The sequence below is a fragment of the Fukomys damarensis genome, unplaced genomic scaffold (assembly GCF_012274545.1).
Source record: "Fukomys damarensis isolate Sample0158 unplaced genomic scaffold, DMR_v1.0_HiC HiC_scaffold_2, whole genome shotgun sequence".
In the NCBI taxonomy this organism is placed as follows: Eukaryota; Metazoa; Chordata; class Mammalia; order Rodentia; family Bathyergidae; genus Fukomys; species Fukomys damarensis.
Window position 1 is genome coordinate 41,802,223 of NW_022900914.1, and position 10,324 is coordinate 41,812,546.

General features: G+C 46.4%; 1 long non-coding RNA gene across 2 annotated transcripts in view; it reads left to right on the plus strand.

Annotated features, from left to right (window-relative positions):
* The window catches only part of LOC117286347, a 29,976-nt gene extending 19,723 nt beyond the window's left edge, over window positions 1–10,253 (plus strand). The window contains exons 3-7 of one of the 2 annotated variants that reach the window (XR_004517489.1): window positions 843–987; window positions 1,403–1,502; window positions 1,975–2,084; window positions 8,804–9,033; window positions 9,114–10,253. This is a non-coding gene — a long non-coding RNA (uncharacterized LOC117286347). Of the gene's footprint in view, window positions 1–842; window positions 988–1,402; window positions 1,503–1,974; window positions 2,085–7,875; window positions 8,091–8,803; window positions 9,034–9,113 lie in introns of those variants that run through there. The other variant, XR_004517490.1, reaches the window with a different exon arrangement.
* Window positions 10,254–10,324: the final 71 nt, after the last annotated feature.

Below are 10,324 nucleotides of genomic sequence, written 5' to 3' on the forward strand. Positions count from 1 at the left end.
AAAAAAAAAAAAGTGACTAAATTTATTTTTATTTTTACTTTTTGGTATCGGGGATCTAACTCTGGACCCTGCACTTGTGAGGCAATAAGTGACTAAATTTGGCCAGGGACTTTATTTAGTTTGCAAACCTCTGACCTGGAATCTAATTTAAGCTCCAATAGGGCCAGAATTTTTAACTACTTTTTTTGGTACTAGGTATGGAACTAGAATCCTTGTGCTTGTGAGGCAGGCAGCAGAACCACTGAGCTAAATCCCTGGCCCCTTAACTATTTTTATATATAAAAATAAATAGTAAGTTACCTATAATCCCAGCACTCGGGAGACTGAGGCAGGAGGATAACTGTGAATTCGAAGGCAAACTGGGCTACATAGTGAGTTCAAGGCCAGTCTGAGGTACATAAGGGAGACACTGTGTCAGGGGGTCGGTGGGAGGGGAACAAAAGAAAAAGGAAACCAAAGCCCAGAAGTAAAGTAACATGCCCATGGCTACCAACTGATTGGTGACAAATCCAAAATCTAAACCCGTGTAGTTGGGCATCAGAGTACAGAACTCTTAATTACTCCATTCTGCAGGGTGACAGGAAATCATCAGCTGTTCTCACAGGCTTTGGGAGAAGTTACTTTAACTGGAGTTTTGGTTTGTTTTGAGACAGGGCCTCGCTAAGTAGTTTAGACTGACCTTGAACTCACTATGTGGAAAAGGCTGGCTTTGGGCCGGGGATTTAGCTCAGTGGTTGTGCTGCCAGCTTCGCAAGCACAAGGTCCTGAATTCAATCCCTTGTACCAAAAAAGAAAAAGGAAAAAAAAGAAAAGGCTGGCTTTGAACTTGCATATTCCTCCAGCCTCAGCCTCCCGAGTGCTGGGATTTCAGACGTGCACCACCATGCTCAGCTTCAGTGTAACTGGACCTTGGAGAACCAAGAATGTACCAGGAAGAAAACAAGAAAGGAGAAAGAAGCTTTGTGTTCTAGGACATGGAAACTGCAGGTATAAGACCAGATGTGTGGTATGGACTGGCACTAGGAACACGGTGGCAGTGAAGGAAGAAATTTCCTCAGGGGTATTTGGCTATGGGGGGATTGGTACAAAGACTTGAAGCTATTTGTGGTATGCACGACTCAGATGTTTCTCATTAAAACACAAAATTAGCCAAAAAAAAAAAAAAAATTCCTCAGGGGAAGGTTCACCTCTCCGAGCATGACAATGGCCAGACCCAGGGCTGGGGTGGAGAGTGCTGCAGAGCAGGCTGAAAAAGTATGCCTAGGCCCTGGTGCCACGTGTGAGCAAGTCTGGATTTTAACTTGGTGGCAGATGGGCTACTGAAGTGTTTTGAGCACAGGAAAGAATGACCATATTTGCATTTTAGGTCAATTTTTAAAATTACATTTTATTTTAAAATTAGATGTTACATGTATCTTGTACAATGGTCCAAAGCTGGAAAGGTCTTCCCGCTGCCTGCTTTCAGCCCCTGTCCTGTGTCACAGAAGCACTCGCCGAGTCCGGTGAGAAAGAGGACCTACACTGAGAGGGGAAGGAGGATGGGTTGGGCTGGGGAGCAGGGACTCACAGTGCTGGCTGTACCAGGCTGACAGAAGGTTGCAGTTTCTGTCCCGGGCCCTCTTCCCTCGGCTGTCTCTGCTTCTGGAAGTCCCCCTCTCAACTCTGGGCCTTAAGATGGCGCCTCAGTCTCCAGGCCAGACCACCACGTGTGGCCTGTTTCCGCACACTGCCTCTTCTGGGGGCCGTGTCTTTAAGGGGATGAAAATCAGTCTTCAGCATTAAATGGTTTCTGGGCTTCCAAAACTCAACCCTAGGGCCAGGGATTTAGCTCAGTGGTTCTGGTGCCTGCCTTTGCAAGCACAGGGACCCAAGTTCACTCCCCGGTACCAAAAAAACAAACAAACAAAAAAACAAAACCACAAACAAACAAAGAAAAACTCAACCCTGCTCAACAAAGTCTTTTTCTTTTTTTAGGTTTGTTTGTACATTGTCTTGCTATGAAGTCCAAGCAGGCCTCAAACTTGCCACGTGCCTGCTGCAGCCTCCAGAGCGCTGGGCTCAGAGGCATGCACCACCACACACAGGTAACAAAACATTATTTGTAGGGAAAATTTCATATAAATTAAAATTATCTTTTGGGCGTGGTGGTATTGCAGATAGCTAAATTAGTCTGAAGTATTTATGAGGCAGTTAGACAAAGCTGGGCCCTCAGCGTAGAGAAACAATTGAGACACATTCACTGGTTAGCATTATAAAAACAAAAGAGGTACTATACTTATCTATTTCCCCTAGAGATGAATAGCAGTGATTGATATTCTAGGATGGTGATTTTATTTCGTTTTTTTTTTTAGTACCACGGAACTCAGGACCTTGTGCTTGCAAGGCAGGCACAGTGCCGCTGAGCTAAATCGTGGCCCTAGCAGTGATTGATACTCTAAATAAACATCAATCTATTCCTCTTACACGACTTGTTCCCCCATTTGACCTCCATTTAATCAATATTACCTGGGTGACTGTACTTGTAATCTTTTTGTGGGGGGAAGTACCAGGGATCGAACTTGTGTCCTCGCGCTTGAGAAGCAGGTGCTGGACCCACTGAGCTAACTCCCAGCCCTAGTACCTGTAATCATATGGGTCCGTCATGGTTTTGTCCCACCTCATATCCACCTTGTGATTTTCCATCGGGTCTCATAATTTTGTCCCATCTTTTACACTCCCCCCTTGGGTTTTGCCCTATAAAATACCTTTGAAAAGCAGGGTGAGCAGACGACCCACTTTCTAGTCTCCCTTCTATCTCTTTTAGACAGAAGCTATCTTTCAATAAATATTTCTTTCTCTTAATTTCCATTCCTAAAATCTATTCTTCAATTTTAGAGAACTCATGTTTCGTATATCTAGTAGGTTGGGAGTTATATTTCCTTATTTGGATTATTTTTGCTTATTTGGATAATATCTTTGGATTACCTGATTCTCTATATCAGCAGGGGGTTCGGGGGAGGCTGAGTCAGGAACCACCACAAGTTGAAAGCCAGCTCGGGGTCCATAGTGAGTTTAAGGCCAGCCTGAACTACATATCGAGACCCTGTCTGAAAAAAATAAACAACAAAAAAAATTTTTTTTCTATAACGAAACAAGCTTGAGAAACACTGCCCTGCACCTTTATAAATAGTCTCTGTCAGATGCTCACCGATGACTCAGCAGGGGTATGTGCTTCTTTCTGCCCGATTCCTAACTGATGCAGGAGGCAGTGGATTTCGGCCCTTGACGAAGGATGCTTATCCATGCGGTCATGCAGGAAGGCGGTGTAACACTCTGGGAACAGGCCTGGCCTGCTCGGGCTGGAATCCTGGTTCGGCCATTCACAGTGTGTGATCTCGACCTCTGTGTTCATGCTCTACAGGCAACCAGGGCAGCTCTGTCCTTGTGACCCGGAGTGTCACCCAGTGTGTGTGTTAGTCAGATAAGAGCCAGGAACATGATGTGAAACTCAACCTCAGTGTCGGTAAGAGCAGTGCTTTTGGCTCACAGCTGTCCCCATTCGTTGCCACCAAGACTGCGTGGCCTGCAAAGCCAACACTCTACCATCCGTTCCTTCAGGTAGAAGTGTGCCGCCCCTGCAGCATGAAGAGACTCTGGAGCCACGCAGCACAGGGGCCCTGGCCCTTGGGTGCTCCTTTTGCACAGTGATCCAGAATTACAGCTAGGAAGCAAGGGATGGAGCTGAAGGGATCCAAGCCTTCTGAAAAAGTGGGCACAGAGTAGTTTTGTTAGAACAAATCAAGACTGGGAGCCTGGTTTCAAACTACTGCCTCTTGGCTGTGGAGCTAGATGTGGTAGACACTCCTGGTTACCCACACAATATTTCTCCTCATGTTCCTTACTAAGAACCTGATTTTGTTTATTTTTTCTTTTTATTGAGTTTATTGGTACTTTTTAAGTACACAGTACAATTACATTCGTCATTGGGATCTTGTACCTTTACATGACAGATCAGAACCTGATTAATCAAGGCAGCAATATAGCCTGTTACCAGTAATCTTCTAAAGTAAGAAAAGTGCTCAGAGAATGAGAGGAACAGGTCAATAGGACACAGAAGCCAGCTCCAAGGGATTACTGATGGCCATTCTGAGACAAGTTTGGTGTCTAAATAATGACAGTAAGGGATTATAACTCACTGACTACAACAGGAATCTGTGAGTCACTGAAATACATGAAGAAAGTGGGGAACACTGGTACACACCTACGCTCCCAGCTATTCAGGAGGCTGAGGCAGGAGAATCACTTGAATCCTGTAGTTCAGGGGTATCTTGGGGAACACAGAACCTCATTTAAAAAAAAAAAAAAACCCAAATGAAGTAGGAAGGCAATAGAAGGCAAACTAATAAATGTACAAAGGGGCCGGGGGATTTAGTTTAGTGGTTCTGCCTCCCACCTTGCAAGCCCAAGGACCTGAGTTTGATTCCTGGTACCAAAACCAAACAAACAAATATAAAGCAGGAAAGAATGATATAGAAAAATCACCATTTTGCAATCACTATATTGCTTCAGGCAAGACTGATCAGTGTACCCTAAAACTAGTGGGTGTCAGCTTGATGAAGGACGTGATACTACCCTGCAGATCCACATTATTTCAAAGGTATAATAGGGACTTTATAGTAGAGAAATCTGACAAATGTCCTCTTACCGCTTAACCAAGTGGTCAAAGTGAATAGCACTAGGAAGGGGACAAGTCAGAGTTTTGTACCTGCTAATAGGATGTACTGAGAAGGACACAGTGTCACTTCTGTGCTATCTCAACCAGAAGTACACAGCCTGAATCCTGAGGAATGAATCATGAAGAAAGGTCAGACCGACCCAAGTAAAAGATCATCTGAAAGCAACTGGCCTTTGGTCCTCAAAAATATCAGTAACAGGGCCAGGGATTTAGCTTAGTGGTTCTGCTGCTTGCCTTACAAGCATAAGGACCTGCCAGGCGTGGTGGCGCACGCCTGTAATCCCAGCACTCGGGAGGCTGAGGCAGGAGGATGGCTGTGAGTTCGAGACTAGCCTGGGCAACATAGTGAGTTCCAGGTCAGTCTCAACCACATAGTGAGACCCTGTCTCAAAAAACAAAAAATCAAAAAACAAGCATAAGGACCTGAGTTTGATCCCCGGTATATAAAAAAAAAAAAATCAATAATGTAAGTGTGTGGCAGTGTAATCTCAGGAGGCTGAGGCAGGATGATCACAAGTTGGAGGCCAGTCTGGGCTGTATAACAAGACCTTGTCTCACAACAAAACAGAGTGAAATATCAATAATATAAATGACAAATTGAAGAACTGGGTCAGAGTAAAGTAGACTAAAGCAACATGACACCAAAATGCAATGTGTGATTCTGGGTTGGCTCCTAAACTAGGAAAAAAAATATTTTCTTTGCTATAAAGGACATTAATGGGATAAAATTTAGATGAAATAACAGCACTGAATTTAATATTCTGAATTTGGTCATTGTACCGTGGTTATGTAAGAGGGAGTCTTTATTTTCAGGAAGTACATGCTGAACTTTTTTGAAGTAAATGGACATCATGTGTGCATGAGAAAGAGCTACAGAAAATGATAAAGTAAATTGGTAAATGGTAACATTTGGAAAGTTTGAGTGAGGAAAGTTGAGAAATTCTTTGTATCACTTTTGCAAATTTTGTTTGTTTCAAATCATTTCAAAAGAAGCTAAAGAGGAATAACTCATTTTCCCTGTACTTATTCAGGGAGAAGTCCACACACCCAATCCTGCCCAGCTCCAATTGCAGTATAAAGGATGGGGCTTCTCAGAAAATGACTATTTTCCTGATTTTGAAAAAAACGAGGGGCCTGGGGATTTAGCTCATTGGTTCCACTGCCTGCTTTGCAAGCGCAAAGTCCTGAGTTCAATCCCCGGTACCAAAATAAATAAATAAACAATAAACAACAAAAAAGGAGGAGGCAAAAGGAGCCAGAAGTAGCATGGGGGTTTGAGGGCTTCCTCGAGGACTGGCACAGGACTGCCTCTCTCTGGATGACAACTTGATTAACTCACTGTGGGAAGGTTTCTTTCTCTTTTTTTTTTGGTACCAAAGATCGAACTCGGGCCCTTGTGCTTGCGAGGCAGTCACTGGAACCACTGAGCTAAATCCCCGGCCTGGCAGGTTTCTATTATATCCAATCGCATGCAGTTCTAGCTGAGCTAAAACCCCCACGATTTCCCAGATGTTCCCCAAGTTTGGGCCGGCAACCTTCTCCTCTGCCGAAATGGTCTCCTTGGCTACCTCACCCATTCCCGCTTACTACTCACACTCTGATGACACACGCATCATTACCTCCAGCCGGAAATTTTCTCCCTAATGCTAAAGCACAGGCCTTGCTTCCCTACTGATGCCTGCACCTATGGTTCATAATTACATCGACAGTTGCACAGCTAAACTGTGTTTCCTGCCTCTCTCTCCCTCTTCAGACACCATCCAGCCCATTTCCCAGCCACAAGCTCAGGAGTCATCCTGTCCTCTGCCTGCTTTCTCACCCCCTGCATGCGATTAGTCATGCAGATCTTGATGACTCCGTCTCCTAAATAGTTTCTGAATCCCTCTCCTCCTCTTCATTCCCATTTCCAGGTTGATGCTTCATCGTTTCTCACTGATATTTTTTTCCTTAACCTTTTGAACAATCTCCATGTCTCTGTCTTCTGTTCCCCTGACATACAGCTACCCATTCTTTTTCTAAGAGGTTAAACATCACCATACCCTCCTATCAGTTTCCTATCACTTAACTGCTTTGGTCATTTTTCCCAGTGGTGTAATAACGGTGCTGGGATTCTTTCCTCAGCCTGATCGCCCTTCACTGTCCGTGTCCGTGAGAGAAGGACTGTGGATGCCCAAGCTGGGTTGTTATCATCTTAGGCAGCAATGACTCCCAGGTTCCTGTGAACCAGTAGTTTCCTTTGGCTTTTGCCCTCTCTTACTCAGAGCAATTGTTCTTCACTTTACTGCAGTGCTGCTTCACTTGTCACAAAAGTAGCTTTTATACATTGATCAAAATGAGGTGTTGAGGCCACCAGGCGTGATAGTGAGCACTGCCTGACTAACAAACACACTTTGTGGAGGTGGCACTTTAGTCTGTGTGGTAGCCCAAGTGGGCAAGAGCCAAGGATGTTTGCAATACAGCCTGGCTTTCCACGATGGGACGGATCCCTTGTTGTCTTAGCTACTTTTTTGTTGTTGTTATTGTTGTTACCGGGGATTGAACTCAGGTCCTTGCACTTTCCAGGCAGGCAGCGGCACCACTGAGCTAAATCCCCAGCCCTCTTAACTACTTTTTTCTGTTTCTGTTGTTTTTGTGGGGGCTTTTATGTTTGTATTTTTTTTTCTTGTGATGCTGGGGATCGAACCCAGGGCCTTGCACATTAGCCACTGAGCTGCATGCCCTTGGCTGCCTGAGCTCCTGGGACTGGTTGTGTCATTTCCCAATGCCAGATGCTGAGGCTTGGGTGGAGTTGGTGGTAGAGAGGCCTCAGCAACAACAAGAATCGCGTGACCCAGCACTGGCGGCACCTGCCACCATTAGCCTCCTCCTTTAACAGCCTTCTCACTCCTGTTCCTAGCAACATTAAAACAACAACAACAACAAGAAACCCACACAGATCAAATGGAGCCTATTAAAGCCTGCTTCCACCCAAGCAGAGTCAGACATTTCTCCAAAGAGCTTCCACGGCTCTTATCACATCTGGATGCAATTACATATGTTTGCATGTCCATCTCTCTGCATTTGGTTTCCAGCATCTGGATGCAAACTTGCTTTTTGCCTGTCCTTCCACATGAGAATAGTCCGTGTCTGCTGACTAATTAAATGGTGGCTGTTTCTTCTAGGTTGGCAGAGCACAGAGGAGAGAGCATAACCTGCGTGCAGCTCCCACGCAGGTCCCCGGCTGACCAGCTTTGCGACCACAGTCTCCCGACAGCCTTGCACCTCGTTAATAGAGAATAAATCACTTACCATTGAAGAATTGCTCTGAAGGTTGAAAGAGTTAGCCAGGTGCAGTGGTGCACACCTACAATCCCAGCACTCTGGGAGCTGAGGCAGGAGGATTGCAAGTTCAAGCCTAGCCTGGGCGATTTGAGACCATGTCTCAAAAATACAAAATAAAAAGGAGTTGGGGACATAGTTCAGCACGAAGGCCTTGGGTTCAATCTAGTGCTTAAAAACAGAAGAGTTAGCGATCCTTTGTTCATTCTATTGTAGGGCTGTACTGAATGCTTCATATGAACTAGGCGCGGTGTTAGTAACATCGCCTTTTCCTTGTAAAACTTTCAATCTATCAAGAAAGGCTGGAAATTAAACAAGTATTTGCAATAAAATAGGGTGAAAATTGTAATAGGGAAAAGCAGTGCTGTGAGACCGTGGAGGAGGAGGTGCTCCTAGTTCAGGCTTCAGGAAAGATCTCCCTCCACTAATGGTGAGAAACACTTTGCTGTGGATTATATCCAAATGTCCTCCTAAAGCCTTGTGTGGTTGTAGGCGGGACCTTTGGAAGGTGCTTGGATTATAGGTGCACGGTAGCAGACCTGCTGTTAGGGAGTGGGGCCTGGTCAGAACAGGCTGGTTACTGTGGAAGCAACCTGAGGGTTACAGCTCCCCTTCTGGCTCCTCCTGTGCCGCTCTCTGCCTCCCGCCCACCATAACATGAGTGATTTCTTTTTCACCATGCCCTTGTGCCATGCCGCCTGCTTCAGAGCCAGCTGATGTTGGACTGAAACCTCTACACCCTGAGCTGAAATAAACCTTTCTTCTCTTAAGTTTCAGGTGTTGGGTATTTTATCTCCGCAATAAAGAAAGTGAGCGACTAAGACACCGTTGAAAGTACCATCTCCACTCATATCATGTAGAAGTCTCTATTATAGATGGGACTGCCCTTGACTTCGTAGGAGGAAGGTGTCACACTGTGGGGAATAAAGCTTGCTGGAAAAATTGAGCACTGAGCCAGACCCAGCTTCCTTCGAGGTTGCTGAGCAGCCTTCCTGTGGAAGGTGAGCTGCATGAGCCGTTTTCCTGGGGTGGGGTGGCTTTGCCTTCATTTGACCACACTAACTTGCTTTGTTGCTCTAAGAAACCAAGCTCCCCACTTGACGAAGAGTAAAACCCACAGAGATAAGAGCTGCTGGCAGAGTCTGGAGGCCAGATGTGTCTAGGCATGCAGCAGTGGACGCTGTTCACTTTCCCCTTAGAGGTGCCCAGACGCCTTTGGCTTCTCAGCAGCACGTGTGCGGCCTGGCCCAGACCACACTGTGGGTCACCGGGCAACCTGCAGAAGGCTCCCGAAGGTCAGTGCTCCTCCCTCTGTGCTGTCCCCACATGTCTTCCAGCTCTAAAATTCTTTGTTCTTGTGCTCGGTTCAAGAAGGCGAAGGTGGGGGAGGAGGGTGGCTCAGTGGCTCTGCTGCCTGCCTCACAAGAGGGCAAAGAGGACTGGGGTTTGCATGGCAGGAGGGCTTGGGTGAAGGAGCCTGAAAGGCGGTGTGTGCTCCCTCCCCTGGGGCCCAGGGTGTGGCAGTAATGCGCCCCACCTACTCCACACTGCTCTCCTGGTTCGGTAAGCCTGAGTAAGCCTCCCCTGTTGTTTTGTAGGAAAGGGTTTCAGATACCCCTTGCTCTTTCTCCTGTCCCACTCTCTGCTCCTCCACATTTCCCAGATGGTCCCTGAGCATCTCCAGGCTGCAGGCATCATCTCTCTGCCCCCTCGTCTCCCTCCCAGTCTCTCCCTGACTCAGCCTTCTCCGTCTCTCCCAGCAGTGCTGTCTGTCAAAGGCAGCTTCATGCCAGCAGCACCCTGATGCTCCGGCTGGAAGAGAGTCAGAGCCCAGTCCGGTCAGCTCCCGAGGGCTCTGTGGTGAGCTGTTAGCCTGACTCAGGCTTCGGGTGGGCTGCGCCTCTGAGGATGCTCTCTCTCAGCTCTGAGCACTTTTCAGACCCAGCAAGGTAAGGGATGGAGGCAGCAGTAGCCTTGCAGTCTGCACTAGCTTCAGAGGTTGGTAGATTTGCTTTATCTTTCTCTTCCTCTGTTTTGTGGTGCTGGGGATTGAACCCAGATCCTCACACATTCTATGCATATTCTCTGAGCTGTACCCCAACCCCTCTCCTGTTCCCCCTTTCAGGCAGAGTCTTGCTGGGTAGTCCTGGCTAACCCTGAACTCACAATCCTCCTGCCTGTGCCTCCTAAGTGCTGGGCTTACAGGTGTACTCCTCCACACTCAGCTTTTTCTCTCCCTTATTCTTTTTTTTTTTTTTTTTTTTTTTTTTTTTTTTTTTTTTTGTGCTTCAT